Source organism: Rhineura floridana, chromosome 10 (genome assembly GCF_030035675.1).
Source record: "Rhineura floridana isolate rRhiFlo1 chromosome 10, rRhiFlo1.hap2, whole genome shotgun sequence".
NCBI classification, from domain to species: domain Eukaryota; kingdom Metazoa; phylum Chordata; class Lepidosauria; order Squamata; family Rhineuridae; genus Rhineura; species Rhineura floridana.
This window is the reverse complement of record NC_084489.1, coordinates 76,721,830-76,742,889: the sequence shown is the minus strand read 5'-3', so window position 1 is coordinate 76,742,889 and position 21,060 is coordinate 76,721,830. Positions and strand designations below refer to the sequence as shown.

Genomic DNA, 21,060 nt, shown 5'->3' with positions numbered 1-21,060 from the left:
GCAAGAAGTTCTTCAGGTCTCCAGTATTACCGTGAGAGTCTTACAAGGTGTCAAATTTCTCCTGGGCAGATAAGAAATATGGCAAACTCTCATCTATATACAGAGAGCAATGCCAGTTTCAACTGCTTTAGACAGACAGTAGGTCCTACCTAAAACAAAACCTTAGGCGAGCCTCTTCAGGTGAAATACCTATAGAAACTTCAAAGAAAGCAAATTGATTTTCTATAGAATTAACAGATTTTGCAGGGGGTCCCACATTATTGTCAGCGAATTCCACCTGGAGTGAAATTCAAGGTGTGAAGACTCAGCATGGGCAATGGTCAGAGATTATGGGAGTTGTCATCCAATACACACACACAGAGACACAGACACACAAACACATCATGATAGCATTTCCTTAAGGCTTGGGAATATGCTTCCACATGAACTGTGTTGGCCATGTCAGTACTCGTCCATGTACTTCACTTAACCTTTTGTTTTGATTCACGGATATAGCGTGCATACCTATTTACTTGAATTGTATTATACAATGGACAATAATATTTGCTTTAGAAGGCCCAGATCCAACAGCTGACTGTGTGGGCGGGGGCTCTCCCCCACCTGTTCAAAGCCAGTGAACATTCTTATGATGACTAAACAGCATGAGACCCTTCATCTTTGACATAAGAATCTCATTAATCATATCTGCTTGACACAGGCTAAGATCCAAAGCCTGTAATGTACATGAAGTGTATCCCAAGAAGAAATTGCACCCTTGCCTTCAGTGCCTGAAAATGTTATATGGGTGCATGCATTTCTTTATGTCAAATGTTTATACCCCACCTTTCTATCTGAGACAGGTCTCCATACTCTCATCCCCACTGCACATTCCCTGATGCTCGAGAAAATAGGGGAGGCCTTGCTGAAATGGAGCTGCCTGTCTATTTCAGTCCTTTCAAGGGCACTAAAAATGCCCCATCATGGTGGCAGGTTTAGAGGCAGCCAGACACTGAATATGAGCCGTGCTGGAGCCTAGCTACATATTAGGATGCCCATCTGCTTAGATACAATATGGAAGGCTCACTCTGCAACAGGGATGGGCTACCTGTGGCCCTCCAGATGTTGCTCAACTGCAACTCCCATCATCCCTGGCCATTGGCCATGCTGTCTGGGGCTGAGGGGAGTTGGAGTCCTATAACATCTGGAGGGCCATATGTTCCCCGTCCTTGCTCTACAAACTGTCCCTACAGGCAGGAACACCGCAGGGACTTCAAGCACTTTAAAAGTTGTGCAGGGGGAAGGGAGAATTCCACCTTATGGTTTTTCCCATTACACGGTTGCAAGAACACCTGCACTTGGTTGACTTTCTCTTCTCCTAAAGATACAGGATCAGTCTGAGGCCCTGAACCTGGCAACCCTATGGATGTTTTGTACACATTGGGGGGGGGTGGAAAAATGCATCAGACCTCAGATTCCAGGGCTGAAATTCCCACTCAGCCATGAAGCTCACTGGGTAATCTTGGACCAGTCATTGCTCCTTAGCCAAAGAAGGGTTGCTGTGTGGAAAAATTGGAAGGAAGAGGAAGAGGAGAACCACATTCACCACTGCGAGCACCTTGGAGGAAAGGTGGCATATAAATGCAATAATAATTAATAATTAATTGCCTTGTGAAGTGGAAATTAGGTAGATGTATATTAAAATGCATACCAGACAAATTTATCTCCTGTCCCTCCCTACCCAGAGCAGCGTGGCATCCTGCCAAAGGGTAAGCATCATGCTATTACTAGCTAGGCTTTTTATATATATATAACCCAGTATGAGATCTCAAGCTGCTAGGCTTCATTGCTTCGTCCCCACCCAACAGTTAAGAGACGATTAGCCACAAAGGGTGACAGGAAAGGGGAAGTCCAGACTTCCCTATGATGAGGTGATATGCCGCCAAGGGTTTGCACCCTTCCAAAGAGCACAGGTATGGCAACAGATGAATCTCCACTGCAGTTTCCAGCAACTGGTATTCAGAATCATGCTGCCTCCGTCCTTGAAGGATATGGAGAATATAGCATCATTTGGAAACCTTCCTGTTAGATAGTTTTACATTAAGAACATAAGAACATAAGAAGAGCCTGCTGGATCAGGCCAGTGGCCCATCTAGTCCAGCATCCTGTTCTCACAGTGGCCAACCAGGTGCCTGGGGGAAGCCTGCAAGCAGGACCCGAGTGCAAGAACACTCTCCCCTCCTGAGGCTTCCAGCAACTGGTTTTCAGAAGCATGCTGCCTCTGACTAGGGTGGCAGAGCACAGCCATCACGGCTAGTAGCCATTGATAGCCCTGATCTCCATGAATTTCTCTAATCTTCTTTTAAAGCCATCCAAGCTGGTGGCCATTACTGCATCTTGTGGGAGCAAATTCCGTAGTTTAACTATGCGCTGAGTAAAGAAGTACTTCCTTTTATCTGTCCTGAATCTTCCAACATTCAGCTTCTTTGAATGTCCACGAGTTCTAGTATTATGAGAGAGGGAGAAGAACTTTTCTCTATCCACTTTCTCAATGCCATGCATAATTTTATACACTTCTATCATGTCTCCTCTGACCCGCCTTTTCTCTAAACTAAAAGGCCCCAAATGCTGCAACCTTTCCTTGTAAGGGAGTCGCTCCATCCCCTTGATCATTCTGGTTGCCCTCTTCTGAACCTTTTCCAACTCTATAATATCCTTTTTGAGATGAGGCAACCAGAACTGTACACAGTATTCCAAATGCGGCCGCACCATAGATTTATACAATGGCATTATGATATCGACTGTTTTATTTTCAATACCTTTCCTAATTATCCCTAGCATGGAATTTGCCTTTTTCACAGCTGCCGCACACTGGGTCGACATTTTCATCGTGCTGTCCACTACAACCCCGAGGTCTGTCTCCTGGTCGGTCACCACCAGTTCAGACCCCATGAGCGTATATGTGAAATTAAGATTTTTTGCTCCAATATGCATAATTTTACACTTGTTTATATTGAATTGCATTTGCCATTTTTCCACCCATTCACTCAGTTTGGAGAGGTCTTTTTGGAGCTCTTCGCAATCCCTTTTTGTTTTAACAACCCCGAACAATTTAGTGTCGTCAGCAAACTTGGCCACTTCACTGCTCACTCCTAATTCTAGGTCATTAATGAACAAGTGACAGATGCCTCTGAGAAAAATTGAGGTTGTATTCTAAAATGCTGTGATAAGCATGAGGGAGCTCCAGCCTATGGCCCATATTAGGCCCACCAGGGGCCCCAGTCTGGCCCTCAAGGCCATGTTCTCTAGCAATGCCAACTTATTCCACACATTACATCACATGACTTCAGGTGTGGAGCAGGTCACACGACAGTCTTAGAGTACACTCCCAATTGTTCCTCTGCAAGCAAGTATTGCATTTAGCACCTTTTAGATTGTCCAATGTGATGTATGCCACCATCTGCCAGCAATGCTTTCCTACATTTTATATCAGACAGGCCAGCCTCTGTGCAAAATAATAAATGGACACAAATATATTAGAAATAAGTGGGGAATATTCTAGTCTCCCATGACACTCTGTAAGTCAGCCTTTCCCAACCAGTGTGCCTCCAGATGTTGTTGGACCACAACTCCCATCTTCCTGAACATTGGCAATGCTGGCTGAGGCTGATGGGAGGTGTGGTCCAACAACATCTAGAGGCACACTGGTTGGGAAACTATAAGTGATCTTATAGTTTACATCCATGGGAAAAAAGTATTGCAACATAAAACCAGCAAATTACAATTCATCAAGTTCAATTGAATCACCTGTGGCTGGAATCAGGACAATGGGTTTTTATCACACTACATGTGATAACTAGCTCATCAATGCCAGGATGTTTGTGTTATCATCAACACTACTTTCAGACCACTATTAAGCTTTCAAGTCATTGTCACTGGCTGTACTTGTGGCATTTAATTTCCCTTCACTGTTTAGAATCCCCTCTCCACCCCCAACCACATGAATATATAACTTAGGAACTTAGGAGAACACTTCGTCCATCTGACAAAATGGCCTCTACTCCACAAACACTTATGTCATATAAATTTGTTAGTCTTTAAGATCTTTTAAGACCTTAACGTTGTTTTTGCTGCAACAGGTTACCCCTCTGGAAATTAATATATTGATGCATAACTTGTGAAGACCCTCAGAAGTAGCTTCAACTCAACATAGTAAAGACACAGTCATCATGTGGGAAAACAGAATAAGCTGGGCTCAATTATTAGTGTAAGAAAGTATTTTGGCAACATTCCTGGTATGAACTCCTACACTCTGAAACATAGCCCCGAAATGTCCTTAGCATTGGTTTTCAAAGAAAAACACAGCAGCCTAGAGACAGATGTGCCATGACTATTTATGGTTTCAAAAGAACAGAACAGGTTTGGTGAGAATTTAAAACACCGTGCACACCACGAAATGTTCTAAGAGGGGATAGGCATGTTCTAAAGGTGTTTTATACAACCTTCTGGCTCCAAGCCCAGAACTCAGTTGGAACAGCTGTGTAGAGCACCAAACAACTACTCTTTGAACTTGGAAAAACCTACAATTGTATTTAAGTAGTGGAAAGGTGTATGAATGGGCACCATGGGCCTTCCATCCATGACATCTTTCTACAGCCCTCAACTCTGAGCTGCTTATTACAGCAAGAGCACATGGGGGGGAGGTTGCGGGGGAGGGGGAAGCAGTATATTCCACAGGGAACACATTCTAATGGATTGTGATCTTGTAGCAACTGCAGAACTTATAGCAGGGAAGCCCATCAATCTCTCTGGCTGAGGTAGTCTCAGATGTGGTGCTGCAAACCCCAGGGATATTGTTCTGAGGAACTTCAACATCCATGCTGAGACCACCCTTGGTGGGCCAGCTTGGGATTTCATGGCCTCCATGACAACCACAGGGCAGCCTCAATTTGTCAATGAGCTAACGCACAGTGGGGTGTACCCTCAGTTTGGGCTTTGTCCTGACAAAGGTGGTCTGTGTGTGTGTGTGTGTGTGTGTGTGTGTGTGTGTGTGTGTGTGTGTGAGAGAGAGAGAGAGAGAGAGAGAGAGAGAGAGAGAGAGAAGGTCAGACCATTTCTTAGTATGGTTTCATCTCACAATGTTGGGGGAGAGGTCTATTAAGATGGTCCACCCCCAGGGACGTACAGAATCCCAAGGTTTTCTAAATGATCTGGGGAAATTTCCAGCAACCAGAACAGGAGCTTTACGTGGTGCTGCCCTTGCGGTTGGTTTGGAAACTACAGCTTCTGCAAGACACGGCAGCTAGGTTCCTCAGAGGAGCATCCTACCATGTACATATAACACCTGTATGAAGGTATTGCACTGGCTGCCAAGTTTATGGCTTTGTTATGGACATACACGGTTCTGAACAGCTTGGGACCAAACTACCTGTGATAATGCCACTTCCTATATAGCCCATTCACTAAAATCATCAGGAGACCATGTCAGCTCTCTGACATCCAGGAGAAATTCATCCTATGACAACTTGAAAGAGGCCCTTCTTCGCAATGGCACTCACCATATAGAATAATTTCCCTTTGGGGGTGTCGCAGGCTCCTCCAGTGTGGCTGTTTTGCCACTTATTAAAAACAGCCTGTTTACTCAAGTATTCTTATGCAGTTAATTCCTAGGTTTAATGATCCACAAAATGATCCACAAAACGGGCAGATTCACCCCTCCCTGCTGATGGCAACGCTGGCACATGGTAGTAGAGATGAAAAGATCTGTCAGTTTCGGTTCTCTCCATTTCTCATTTTTCCAATGTTAAATTCAGTTTCCCCATTTATGCAACAATTTATGATATTTAAAAGAAAAAATCCTCATGAAAACTCTCCAACATTTTAGTGTGAATTTCTCTTACTAAACACCTTGTAGGCAGTTTTGACAAAGGTACACATTTATGCAAGCAATGTCTAATCATATAATGCATTTTGAATGTTCTTTTCATTCATATATTCATTTTTATGCACACTGTCCCCTAACATATGCATATTTGTAAACATTGCTTGGTTGGGGAACTGCATTGCAAAATTTGAATAAGTGCAAATTTCTAAGGATGACTGTGCTTTCGGTTTTCTAATTGTTTTGGAAAGTGCGAATTTGATCAATTTGGCAAATACAAACTAAATCAAATTTCTCGCCCATCCCTAAAGCCTGTAGGTATCCATGGATTGCTTTGAGTTTTGCCCGTGGCTGCCCCAGGAGCAATTTGGAAATGGCATTGCTGAGAAAGTCTTATACTGAATAAAATGCCCAGGGGGAGGCGACACAATCGATTCTTCCTGATATGTATAGAGTCAGGATGAAGTCCAAGTCAGCCAGACTTGGCTTACCTGAAGGCACTTAAAAGATGCTCCCAACTTTTTGCCATTTATCTAAAGCTTTGCAACTAATATCAGAGTAACATAGGAATTGACAAGTCTGTTTTCTCATTTTTCCAAACTTAAAGTCAGTTTAGCACATTTGTGCATCAGTTTACAAAGTGTTTTTAAAAGTCCTCATGAAAATTTATCTGCATTTTAGTGCATGGTTCGAACATACAGATTTTTTGTATGCAATTTTGCCTAATATCTTCACAAGCATTTTTGTATGCCATCTTCACTAGTATATGCATTCTTATCCACACTTTGAAGGATTTTTTTTAATTTTTGAAGAATAGTTGCATTTTGGTTCACATATTTCTACCCTTCACCATTCCTAAAGTAACATTGGATGGAAGCTTTCATTTACAATGCCATGAATATGTCATATGTGAAATGAACACACACACACTTCTTCTCAAAATCCCATTCTGTGAATCTGGATAGCAAATATTCTCCAAATATTCTTTGGCTGGATGAATATTTGACATTCAACACTGACTGTCAGCATCCACTGATTTTTCAGAACAACATTTGCTAGTATCTGACATGTCACAATCAACATTTGACAGCACCAGGCAAGCTGGCATAGAGTATCCATGCTGATCTGGGCTCCGCTGGAGGAAGGGCAGGACATCAATTGAATGAATAAATAAAATCTGACTGCAGACTTGAAACGGCATTAGGACGTTTTTGCATCCACTGTTTTCATTTAGCCAGCCAGGAAACACCCCCTATGACAAGACTGGGGGGGAACTAAACAGTCAGATTTCAAATTCCAAAATTCAAACATCAAATTTCAAGGCTAAATTTCAAAATTAAAAAAGAAATGAAGTGCAGTTTATAAACTTGTTAAATGTTCAGTCTTTCCGAAATTCCGTTTCACATCTAAAGGATGCCCTGAAAGTCATATTCGCATAGATACTCAGACAAGTGACTCACTCCCTGAATCTTCTGATGGCAGAAGCTTTTTGAAGCCAGGGCTCTCGTGCCCTGGAAGGTTCTTACCTTACAGGAGCACCCATCTTCCCACATTGGTGTGGCTGCTTTCCTTACTCCTTCTTCTTGCTTCTAAAGTTCACACAATCCAGAAAAAACTAAGAATTACTTGAGTCCCACTGAAACAGACAGGACTTAGGTAGTCACGACTGCAAGAGCAATCCAACCCCCCTTTGCACCAGGTTGGGAGTTTGCGTGTGTTGGGCAGAGGCCTCTCTCCCTCCAGCCTTGCTAGCCTCTGTTGGCCTTCTGCTGCCTATAGAGTAATGCCAGTGTGACTCTGCTGGCATAGAGCTCCCCTTTCTAGTTGCCACATGTGCAGGGTGCAAGTACTGGCAGTGGAATCCCAGCTGGCAGCAGCCAGAAGAAACCCCTGCAATGTGGCTTTCTAGAGGGAGGAAGGGAGTGGGGCTGAATTCAATCCTGAGCCAGCCCTGCTGCCAACACATGATGCCCTGCCTACTCACCTTCCACCCCAGCCACTATGCACAGGTGGTGGCCATGCCACGTTGGGGTGGGTGGGTAGGATTGCCCCCTAAGTCTATTTCCATGGTTATCCATGGGAGCTTATTTGTGTCTGACTTTCACAGATTTATGACCGATACCTCTGGTTGAATCTCTCCTTGTTACCAGTGAAAATAATCCAGCCTGCTTGATGCTTGCAAAGGTTTAAGATGAATGGTAAAGCACTGTGGGTTGCAGCCACTAGGCCTTCGTGGCCTCAGGAAGATTTTGCAACATTGTCAGGTGGCAGCAAAAGAATTTGAGCATGCTGACATGCCAAGATTTACACAGGAGGGTAACCGCAGGTGCTTTTTTTTTTTTTTTCTCCTTGTAGTTCATCAGCGTCACGCAGCTGTTGGCTCAGTTCGCGAATGTGTTAGCTCTTGGAATAACAGCAACTTACGTAGGTTGGGTGCAGTGCCAGGAGATAAAGAGTTTTTACAGAGGAAAGTCTTAAAGTATTGTGGGCATAAATCTTGAGGTACTTAAGGAGACTTCCCACCTATCTATTTATTTAGATTTTAACACACCTGATCCTGCAGGTTCCAGGTGGGTAACAACAATGCAGTTCACAGAAATATAAATATTAAATACATGAAACATTAACAAACATGACACTTTCACAGGCAGGGGTGTGTTCATGTATGTGTGTGTAGGTTTATTGTGTTAAAAAGAACTGCGATCCTGGTGCTGATTACTTGCTTACAATCCAGTTTGCTGTATTTTGCTGTTGAAGACACCTTCCAAACATCATCAGAATGAGCTTTTAATAATTTACAATAATATTTTCAAAAGGAAAAATTGAGAAGTTAATGGGCCAAAAAGTTAATGGGCCAACACAAGCCCCCAAGTTGTGTTAAGACTACTTTTTTCCCAATAGTCAAACCCACAAAAGGAAGGAAATGCAAGCTAAGCCATTAAAAGTTCTTTGTGCAACAATCAATGTGCATTACAGACATCTTTGTGGTTTGTACAACAGCCATATTTGAGTAGAACTCCCAGGCCCATCCATTACAGATCACTGCATACAAGCTTGAACATTTCAGTTTGGTTTTATGTTTCTGTAGTCTTTTTTTTAGATACAATGATATTTAGGAGTAGTTCACATAGTGCTTTATTCCTGCAGACCTGTTGATTTTTTTTCCTACAGAGAAGTTTACTTTTTTTTAATCCTATACCTGTGCCAGCCTTGAATGCTCACATGCAGGAATGTCCAAAACAGAAGATCAGGTGTGGGGAAACTGCCTTCCAGATGTTGCTGAAATACAACTCCCATCAGCCCCAGCAAGCATGGCCAATGGTCAGGGATTATGGGAGTTGTAGTTCAGCAACTTCTGGAGGGCCACAGGTTCTCCACACCTGCAGTAGATCATAAATTCTTGCAACAATTTTCACAAATTCGACAGCTGGATAAAGTTCTGTTGCAGTTACAGAACATGCCTCTGTAATTTACCAGTTCATACATGATGTTTGACCATGCAAATATGTGCCTGAGGATAGACTTATGTGAAAAAAATAATTTTAGCCCCATTTAGATTTAGTGGAAAAACTTTGTTTCACAGCATGTGAATGAGCCTGTATGAGTCCCACTTTTCTATGCTGCCCCCTACCTTCTCCTCTTTTACATGTGTTTAGGAAGAGATTGGAAGTGTCTAATTTGGATTTATACAAACCACAGTTCCCCATAATGTCCCAACATAATTATCTAACTATGGTTTGTTAAAACTTTAGTTTAGGGCTGGGGAACCTGCAACCCTTCCAGACGTTGTTGAATTCCAGTTCCATCAGCCCCAGCCAGCACGGCCAATGGTGAGAGATGATGGGAGTTGTAATCCACAATGTCTATAGGACCACAGGACTCCCATTCCTGCTCTATTTTATGAACAAACCAGGTTTGAACCTGGTTTGTTTTCACTAACTAGAGTAGTTTCCCATAAAACCTGAATCCAGACCATTGACAGAAAAACTAACCCATTAGCTTGGTTCAGGGACCCAGACCAGGTACAAAATGTGACCCTCCAGGCCTCTCTATCTGGCCCTCAGGACTCTCATCAGTTCCTCCCTCCCCCCAGATCACATGCCTCACTGATCCTGCTTTGCACCTCTCCTTGAGTGTTTTTGGCTTCACGAGAAAATGTCTTTGAACTCTATTATTGCTTCTTGCTTGCCCGGATGGAGGAAAGGGAGGGATGTGTGAATGTCTGTAGAAACTAACCTCCTGTACAATGGTGGACCTGAAATTTGTTGCTTTGCCCACTTCTGCTTCTGGCCCTGCCCACCACTGGCATGTGGTCCCCTGAAGAGAATGTGACCTTCTGGCTGAAAAAGATTCTCCATTCCTGGCATAGTTTTTAGATGCATGTACATCACTTATTCATTAGAAAAGATAATAATGCTGGGAAAAACAGAAGGGAGTAGACAAAGAGGAAAGCCAAACAAGAGATGGATTGATCCCATAAAAGAAGCCACAGACCTGAACTTACAAGATCTGAACAGGGTGGTTCACGACAGATGCTCTTGGAGGTCACTGATTCATAGGGTCGCCATAAGTCATAGTCGACTTGGAGGCACATAATAACAACAACAAACATCACTTGATTTCTCTACACTTGATTAGTACTGTACAGCTGATAATTGGCTATACTGCAGTGTGCAGCTAAACTTTTGCAGGGTTTCTATGAATGCAGCAAATCCAATTCTTTGATTTGAAGCCATCCCAATAGCTCACACCACAGATTTCCAGGGGATGAAACAGTTCCAACCCCACCATTCAAACCCCACCATTGGTATGATAGAAGCAAGGCCAAATTCACCTTAAGAGAGGGACCACAGTAGAGCATATGCTTTGCCTACAGAGGGTCCTAGGTTAAATTCCTGGTATCTCCAGTTAACAGGTTATATGTGATGAGAGTGACCTCGGCAGAAAGGTCTCTGCTGGTCCCAACAGACATTACTGGAGCAGAAGACAAATAGTCTGACCTGGCATAAGGCAAATCCCTATGTTCCTTTTCTAAACTACACTACTGAACTCATGTTACTTTGATACTACAACTACCTGCATATGTGCTTGCTTCCCATCTGATCAGCCTATGTGTTTGCAAACAAACAGCATATTACATAAAAAGGCCATTGGATCACAGACTTCATGCAATGTAGACTGAACTCTGGGCATGCCAGTACCAAAGGGCTGTTGAACACTTGTATGAATGGTGAACAACAGCTGCAAGCCAAGATGGGTGTGTCCTACCTGTGTTATTGAAAGCTGTCTGCCTCTCAATGCCAATTGCTGGGAATCACAAGTGGTGAAAGCGCTCTCACACTCAGGTCCTGCTTGCAGGCTTCCCATAGGCACCTGGTTGGCCACTGTGAGAACAGGATGCTGGAAGAGATGGGCCATTGGCCTATCCAGCAGGTCTTTTCTGATGTTCTAATTAGCCAAGCTCTACACACACATCTGTCACTTTTTATTTAGACACTAAGATGCAGATATTATTGATTTATAAATATATTATACTGCTATTTCATTTTTAAAAAACATCAAAGTGGTTTACAACAAATAGAAAACCATACAGTAAAAACCATTAAAAATACAGTAAAAACAAAGGTAGACTATTATAACAAGACATCTTAATTGCCTGCATAAGCCTGGCGGAACAGAGAAGTTTTCAGCAAGCGTTTAAAGGTTAAAACAGAACGTGCCTGCTGAATCTCTGTTGGCAGAACATTCCAGAGAACCAGGCCAATGATTTTGCCCAGGTAGCCAGTTTAATTCCAGGGCCAGCTAATATTAAAAAAAAAAAAACAATACGATTGGGGGGTTACCCTTTCTAATATAGGATTGGTCGGCTGGTTCATTCATTTAGTAAAAAGAATTGAGAGCCTCTGAAATAGCCTTATGAGGATATGTCTCTCTCTTTTTTCTCAATTTGTTTCTGACACAAACTGAAAGCTGAGATCATCTATATGACAATTAAAGGATATAGACTGATTCCTGAATGCTCTTTAAAGATGAATTACTTATAGATTCCTAAAGGCCCTCATCCCCTTCTTCCCATAATCTCTCAATAAGTACCGCTGTCTATGTTGTTCGGTGTTTGACATAAACGATTTGGAGGCAGTATGCATTTCATCTCGGTTGATACAAGAAATTACAAGTGGACTAAGAGCTAGTGACAGAAGCTGACTTATCAAAGGTTTCTTAGGTACATAAACAAAAAATAAGTCACCATTCCGCTGCCCCTCCCAAAAACTAAATTCCTTATTTTACAAAAGGCCGTATAATCCTTTCATTTTCAAACAAATGCCACAGCACCGTTGTTATTCTAACTTAAGCTCACATAAACCATACAATGAGGAGCATGTTTAATGTGTTTTTTAATAGCCCTGTTTGAAGGACTTCTTACTGACATCACATTGCTAGGGGAATCCAGAGGGGGATTACTTGTGTCAACCCAATCCAGTGGTTGGTAATTGTAGCACAAAGGAGCGATCCGAGAGGCTGAGCTAACATAGCCATGGCAGAGCAAAGCCTATATTTTCCTACCCTGATAAAAGCTGAAAGAGAGGAGCGAGGACAGAGAAATTCAGCAAACCCAAGCCAGTAAATTAATTGTCACTAAAAGCATGTAATAGTTATCTAATCTATTAATTTTCAGTTGAATATTAACTAGGGTGCCTGCTACGACAGGTATTTGACCTGTGCAGATAGAATGGATGAGGACCAACCTTACAGGCAGCTTTCGAGTTAACAAAAATAATTAGTCGGTGGGAAAGGGTGACAGCATTCTTCAGCGGCTACCTTGCAGTCTGAGATTTTTATTTGTATTGACTTTCTGGGGCCAGACGTCTTGTGCTTGACACAGCCTGTTCCTCAGCAAGCGGGGGGGGGGGTCAAGCCAAAAGCAGAGCCTACTGCTATGTGGCCACTTAAATCCCTTGCAAATATCATAACCCTGTCTTCTCTATTCCTTATAGAACTAAGAACTAAGAAAGGTAGGGGATGGACTAACAAATACGCTATGGCCTGGTTTGCACATTACACTAACAGGTTTATTAGACTAAGGTTTATTAAACCATGACTTACTCATGTTATGTGTGAACTCAGCCCAGCAGCTTAACTATGGTTTATTAACTATGCTTAAAGGTCACTCATTAACCAAGGGTTGTAGCTGATTTATAAACCATAGTTTAGCATTATGTGTGAAGCCTTAACTATAGTTGAGGAGTTGTCATCACTCAAAAACTACAGAGCGGCAAAAAAGGAGGTGAGTTAGCCGCTGAGAAGACTCTTTTCAGTAACCAACACACTCTTTTTACATGCGAATCAGCTCCTAGGGATATCTGTTGTTGTGGAAGAAGACATTAACAAGGATCTCATTCTCAACCCAGCAGCAAAAAAAGGAGGGAGAGGGCATGTGGTTGTGACCATCATCAAGTGACCCTGCACTTCTGAATTTGCCATTACACTACTGGTTACATCTACTGCCAGTCCTACTAAGAGTTGACCCACTGAAATTAATGGACATGACTAGCTTAGTTCAATTAATTTCAATGGGTCTGCTCTGGGTAGACTTAGCTGGATACAACCATAAGCTACTTTTTTTGGTGGGGGGGGATAAAGATCTCCAACAGAGAATTCTTCACACCTTCAACAAACTACAGTCCCCATGGTTCTTTGGCAGGGGGAGCCAAGATCAATCATACTAAGTGAGCAGTACAAAATTTGATCTGAGCCTCAGGATCTTGCTGGTAGAACATCTCTTAAACAGGTTACCAGCACTGTTCAAATGCAAGCAGCTGCCTTGGGGGCACCCAGCTGGAAGTTCAATCTAATTTTGAAGTGTGGGTATGCCCTGTGACTGAGAACTGGAAAGTTAAACACCTCCTGCTGGAAGGAAGGAAGGAAGGAAGGAAGGGGTATAAATAAAATAATAAATAAATAAAATTAATAATAAGCCTCACTCTTTCCAGCTACTGAATTGGCCCTTTGCATCACTGTGATCCTCCAACCTGGGATAAAACAGTGTTTGTTGAAGCCATGGGGCTAAAGGGGGTGCAGCTGTCCACAATTCTATATTAAAGCACTGAGGTTATCAGGCCATAACTATTTAATGGTTAGCTTACCATTGCCACACCCTTGCAGGTAGCTGAAGGGCTGCATAATTGCCTGCTTAGTAGGTTAGATACAGTAACCTGCACAACCTATGCCCGTTTGCTTAGAAATGTAGTAACGTCCTAGGATTGGCTGCTTGCTAAGCCGATAGCCATATCTTTCCTTATCTAAATAGCATTTGCAGCACCCCACCTATTGGGTCTTTCTAAACACCTTGTAAGAAGTTATGAAAATTAGCCACAGATTCCTGCATATAACGTGGAATATGTTGCATGAGGTGAACTGGCACTTAGCAATATATTTACTACACTAAACATCATTACCAACCATATCTGTGCAACAAAATAGCAGTAGTATGGGATGTCTGGTTTTAACCTTTCTTCCCTCCCCACTGTGATCCTGAAGAAAATTACCTCCTCCACCAAGCTGCTATCAATCCCAGAAGTAAAGCTCCCATTGCTGCCAATAGCAGCTTTCCTTTTGAAGCTAACACGAGTTGGGGGAAGGAGTTGTGGGACACACGCATGCATGCACACACACACACTCACAGTAGTTTAGAAAGTAGCTAGGTATATGCAGCATCAACTTGTTCTAAACTTCAAAATTCTTCTTGGAGACTCAAAGGATTTTGTTTTCTGTCCAATTTTCCCTGCTGAGCCATTAGTGCTTCTTGAATGATGAAGTCCAAGGTTGTCATAGCAAGTGGCTTTTGTGAGACATCTATGGCATTTGAAACAACCAGAGAGTTTAAACTGCACGTCTCGGGGGGGGGGAATGGAAAGTGGAAAATGAAACATTCCTTGCCATAAGTTTGCAAGTGTCTCCTGTAAGTAGGAATGGGTGAATCTGCCAATTTTAGTTTCTCATTTTATCCTTTTTCCACTCTTAAATCCATTTCTCCATATTTCTACATCAGCTTGCAATTTTTTTGAAAAAAAGTCTTCATAAGAATTCATTGGCATCTTTGTTTGATTTTTTCCTAATATGCAATTTTGTTGTCTACAATTTTGCCTGATACGCATATTTGCAGAGCACGTTATGCTAATATAATGCATTTTAATGCTATTTTCTTTAATGTATACACTTTTATACAACCTTTACTATGCTTTGTTGTGCCCATTCCTTGGCTGGAGAACTGCAGTTTCAGAGAACTGACATGTTTCAGTTCACATAGTGCAGGAGTAGGGAAACCTTTTGGCCTGCTGTCACCAGCGGTGTAGTCCGCCAGGGTCTTGGGGGGTCTTAAACCCCTTACTTTTTTAGGAACAGGTTCCCGATGTCTCCAGGATCCTACAAGTCAGTCAGTATGAAAGAGGAGTGTGTTAGCCACTGAGAAGAATCTTCTAACATGCCAGTTGGCTGTCAGACCCTTGGGAACTGCACTGCAAGGGGCTTTCCTGCTCCTGTACAAAAAGTTTTGTACTGAAGCTGCTGCTAAAATGAAGGGGAAAACCTCAATTTTAGCAGCAATTTCCATGCCAACTGCTTGGTGATACTGGCAGAAGGTTTCCCCACCCATCCACTCAGGGCTGGCACCAGTCATGCCGGGGCCCTTGGGCATCAGCTTGCCCTGGGCCCTGGCATGTGTGCGCATGCATGCATGCATGTGCCCCCCACACACCCCCACCTACCTGTCTCCTGTCTTTTACCATTGCCCTTAATGAAGATGGCACATGGTTTCCCTAAGGGGATGAAGCCTCCGCCGCCATCTTTGTTGATGGCACACATGCGTGCTACGTGCACGCATCTCTGCCATCAACTAAGATGGCAGCTGTGGCTTCTGTACTTTAGGGAAGCCGTGGCCGCCATCTTCATTAAGGGCAATGCTAAAAGGCAGGAGACAGGTAGGTGGGGCAAGGGAATGGCGGGTAGGCAGAAGCTCATGCCCTGCGATCTGCGGATGGTGCCAATGATCACGGAAGGGGAGCGGGGGGCTCCTGTAGCTCCGGGGCCCTCAGGCCAGTGCCCTGCCTGGCTGACCTTTAGAACTGGCCCTGCATCCACTGATGGGTGGAAGAAGCACTCCTTGTTCCAGCAAAGGAGCAATCAGGCGCTCAGTTAAAGCTCCTGATTGTTCCCTTGTAGCCACATTGGTCCCTGCCCCACACCTGGCATTATATTTGGCATCAGGTGTGGGGCAGGTGGACATGGTTTAGGGAAAGTAGTCTTGTGGGCCAAATGGGGAGGCCTGTTGTGCCAAGTCTGGCCCATGGACTAAAAGTTCCCCACCCCTGGCTTAGGGTTTCAGAATGTGGGAAGGGGGCATAGCTCAGTGGGAGAGCATCTGCCTTGCATGCAGAAGGTCCCAGGTTCAATCCCCGGCATCTCCAGGAAGGGCTGGGAGAGACTCCTGTCTGAAATCCCAGAGAGCTGCTGCCAGTCAGTGCGGACAATACTAAACTAGATGGGCCAATGGTCTGACTGAGTGCAAGGCAGCTTCCTGTGTTCAAAGTGCGAATTTCACCTTCAGTTATGAACTAAATCTAATCTCTTTCCCATCCCTACCTGGAAGTGGCCAAGTCTGTAGCATATCACAAGTTAACATCCCAGGGCATGATCCAGGCAATGCTAAGCACCTGATTTCAATGAGAGAGAGAGGGCTAACTATGTGCCTCACTCTCCCGGTGAAATCGGTAGGGCTTTAATGTGGTTAAAACTGGCAGTAACCTGTCCAGAGTTATGATCATGCCATATGGACAGGTTTGGACCTTGATTCCCCTGATATGCATTCCGAATTGCTTTAAAGAAAAGCCATCATAAAAAGGACAGCTGCTGCCTATTACATGATTAAATCTTAATAAGGCTACAAAATGCGTTTTTAACACTGCATATTCATGTATTAAACATTTACCTCTGTAGGTCTTCTTCCAAAGAACTTAGGGGCCAGCAAGAGGCCAGCGGCAGCAGCAGCAGCAGCAGCAGCAGCAGCAGCAGCAGCAGCAGCTGCAGGTTAGGGTGGGGAGGGTGGGTGCCTGGGGGTAAGGGGAGGGAGGCGGAGTGGCAGTGAGTGCCTGTGTGTGTGTGTGTGTGTGAGTAAGAGAGAGAGAGTGTGTGTGTGTGTGTCCCTGGGTATCTTTGGGAGCGCCTGGGGTGTATTTGGGGTTCCTTGGATGCATATATGTGTTTGGAGGTGTCTGGGCTGTGTGTCTCCCTGTATGTTTGTGTGAGAGAGAAAGAGAGAGGGTGAGTGAGTGAGTGAGACAGACAGACAGACAGACAGAGAGAGAGAGAGAGAGTCAGTCAGTCAGTCAGTCAGTGTGTCCTTGTGTGTTGGGGGTGCCTGTGGTGTGGTGTGTGTTTGGGGGTGGGAGTAGATGGATGTCTCTGCCCCCTAGTGTGTGTGTGTGCGTGTGTGTGCGTGTGTGTGTGTGTGCGTGTGTGTGTTTCCCCTCTCAAAACTAAAAATATTAGGTTAGCCAATCCGTTTAACTACCCAGTTTTGTTGAACTACACTAAGGTTGCAGTCCTGTACGCATTTATCTGTGAGTAAAGTGCCATGGAAAATGGAACATTCTTCCAAGTAAACAAATATATGGTTGCACTGTAAAAATTCTACTTTCAGATGTGGACAGAGAATTGGTAGCATATTTGGTTATCACAGCCAGAATTCTGAAAGCACCTTGGACAGCTATGTACAATAGAAAAACAATGCCCACTAAAACAAAATGCAACCAAAAATCAATAAATCAACAGTATAAAAACCATATAAAAACAAATGCAGCAGCAGCAGAGATTCATGGGATTATACACATGAAACAGGCAAGCAAAAAGATAAGTCTCTACAAGACATACAAAGCAACTGATGCCTGCTGCTTCACGTATGGCAGAGGGACTACAGAATCTGCAGAAAATGCCCATTTTTGGGACTCCACCCCCTGATATTCTGTAGAGTGAAATGCCACAAGTAGAATTTACTCAGATAACCTTAGTGAACTTAGGGCCTATCCATACCTAACAGCAAAATCCACGTTTTCCATATTAAGTTAGCGACCTTGAGATCCATACAAGTAGGTTTCTTTTTTTGCCTAAATTGCTTTAACATTGGCCACCTCCCTAAGTCCACTGCTTTTCATTGATTGGTCCATAATAGTCCTTTACTTTTCACACACTTTTTTCGGAAGAGCACAGAAACTTTTGGGGGGGGGGGTTATTCCCATGCATTTGCAGGTTTGTGGATGTGCTATTGGGTGGGAAGGAGACAGGGGGCTTGGCATATGACAGAGGAATGCCCATGGACCACCTATTGCAGGAAAGTCCACGGCATTGCATCTAAGCACATGGACGTTAATGTGATTGATTATCGATACAGGAAAGCATATCGGTTTTTCAGTGGTATTTCTAATATGAATTTGTGAATGTGAAAATCTGTACTAGCTTGCAACGTCATACGGATGACAATGAATTAATGAGAACACAAAAGAATAAGATTGCATATTACACAGTTGTATAGATGGGCCCTTACTGGTCTATACAGCAATAGGCAGTCTTTTTGTTGTTAGAAGTGCATTGTTTAGTAATATACATGTCTACTCTGTACAGCTCTAATAAATAATAAATAAATAAATCTCTACTCAAAATTTAGGTTGGTCGGTCGGTGGGTCGTAAGAATTTTAACTAGCTGTTCATTGAATATTTCAATCCCAGAGCAGGGAACAATGAAATAAAACAATAAATATATACAGGGGGGAAAGATAATATACCAAAATTTACAAAATTGTCATAAAAACAACTCCAAAAATTGACAAATTAACAACTCCATCATAAAACAAACAAAACTAAACTGCAGTGAAAACAACAACAGCATTTCCAGTTTAACCAAATACCTGGGTAAAGAAAACAGGAGAACCAACAAACTAAAGCAATCAAATGGCAACAATTTCTACCCCACCTGTCACCTGGTGCAGCCCACTCACTCCCTTCCATCTCTCACCAAAGAGTACCCACTCTTGCTAACAAACTTTCAGTCTGTGGCTTATGAGTAATATTAACACCTTTCAACTGCATTCTCCAACCCACCCAAGCTCTCACACTGAGTGGCATGGATTATTGCCCACAAGCATCCACAGCCAAAAAAAAACAAAAACCACTCACAACACCTTTTTTCACAACAGCAAGTCAGCAAAAAGCAAACACAGGAAGATCCCATTTTACTGATCCCAAAGGGTCCAATGGGGTTTACTCCCAGGTAGGAATGGAGGACAAAATTGATTCAGTTCCCATGTAAAGCTGAATCTATCAAATTCACACTTCCCGGAACAATATGAGACCCGAAGCACAGCCATCCTTCAACATTCATACATATCTGAGTTTTGCAATGAAGTTTGCCAACCAAACAACGTTTACAAAAATGCATAGATTTGGTGAAAGTGCGTGCAAAAATTAATATATTAGCAGAAATAACATAAATAAATAAAATATGTACATTAGTCAAAACAACATACAAAAATGTGGGTGTTAGGAGAAACCTGCACCAAAACGCTGATGAATTTTCATGAGGATTTTTTTTTTCAAAAATGCAAATTACTGCAGAAATCTGTAAAACTGAATTTAAGATTGGAAAAAAGAGAAGCTAAGAGAACCTAAATTGAAAGATCCTTCCACCCCAGGTGAGTATACAACTTCAGCCTTAAACAGTCTGATTAATCAGTGAAAATCCTTTCAGTTGATTAAACATGTGACCCAGATTTATCAAGCAGCATCTTGGAAGAGGGGCTGGGTGCCTCTTCTAGGGCCATTGCTACTGCATTACAAGTGTGCATCCTTTTTTTAAAAAATGCAGTTTATTAGGGTTTTAACTTTATTATAATAGAACAGTACAATCCCTTGTTCCCCACCCCTTCCCATCTCCCTTTGCCCTCATGCCCTTGGGCTCCTAAGTCCCAGTAGCCAGCATGGCCAATGGCTAAGGATGATGGGATTTGAGGTCCAACCATATCTAGGGGGGGTACAGGGGCTTCACTGATGCTCTTAAGGCATTTTTTGCACGTTGCTTGCTTTAGACTTCAGTTGCCTCTCTTTCCTTCTGTCCTCCGGATTTTTTCCCCCCATAAATGCATTTTATGGAGGGTGGAAAAGGGAGGCATCTGCCAGGTAGAGCGTATTTAACCTGGGCACACATGTTTATGCATCAGATAAGATTTGTATGTCTGGTAGGCGGTGTCACTAAAAGCTTTCTATGTCACAACATCAAAGCAGCCAAGAGATGAAAGGCCATATTTGTGCATCATAAACGAGATTTGCATATTGTGATACTCCAAGAATCTTTCATTTGAACAGGTGGAAAAACAGGGAAGCAAGGCACACAAGCCTTACTTGTGGTTGATGATTAAATTTTTATATAGCTTTGATATAACTACTGCAATTAAGCCCGGGCGATGAGCAAGGACTTGTTTTGCTCTTTAAAAAGGTACACATTGTTTACTAATCCCTCATTTTATATGATGAATCTATCACCATCTGGGCACAGCTGTGACTAGCCTTTTAAAGGATGGGCTTCTTCACATGTAACAAATTTCATACTTTTCATCTCTTTCTCTCTTTTCAAAAAGAAGATGCTCCTACATGACATTGAGGCTCGGTGAATCCGCAAGACACGTCATTTCGTAAATGACTATTTCCACCTTTTGTCAAGATCTGAAGCAAGGTGTATACAGTATAAACATGAACCCAGGATCTTTTTACCAGTTGAAGTTTGCCTTGAAAGTGACTGTCAAAAGCTTGTGGAATGTGCCTCGATTGGAACTTACTGAAATTTTCAATGTCTGCCGCACAACTTCCAAGTATTCCTCATTCTTCACCTTCAAGAAGGAGGAGGGTGAAAAGACAAATGACTTTAATTAAGAATTAGTTATGAGTGAATGAGTCGTCTCTAATTATATCAAGAACCTTTTAAACAGTTTCACTCAGGCTTATTTCATTTCTTAATTACTGAAATAGGAAAAGTCCCCTATACAAATTGGGTTGGCTTTGGAGACAGAAAAAGCTGTCACTGCGGTGGTTGTTCTGGATTAACAGATCATGGACTGAGTGAAGAAGTCACCACTTCCAAAACTCCATCTGTGTTAAATGCA

General features: G+C 42.8%; 1 long non-coding RNA gene across 2 annotated transcripts in view; it reads right to left on the bottom strand.

The window, feature by feature from the left end:
• LOC133365480 (uncharacterized) overlaps positions 1 to 8,037 on the bottom strand; it is a 46,492-nt gene extending 38,455 nt beyond the window's left edge. For both annotated transcript variants that reach the window (XR_009758225.1, XR_009758226.1), the window contains exons 1-2: positions 7,980 to 8,037; positions 7,384 to 7,446 (exon numbers count right to left, since the gene is read on the bottom strand). This is a non-coding gene — a long non-coding RNA (uncharacterized LOC133365480). The remainder of the gene's footprint in view (positions 1 to 7,383; positions 7,447 to 7,979) is intronic.
• Between the last annotated feature and the right edge of the window lie 13,023 nt (positions 8,038 to 21,060).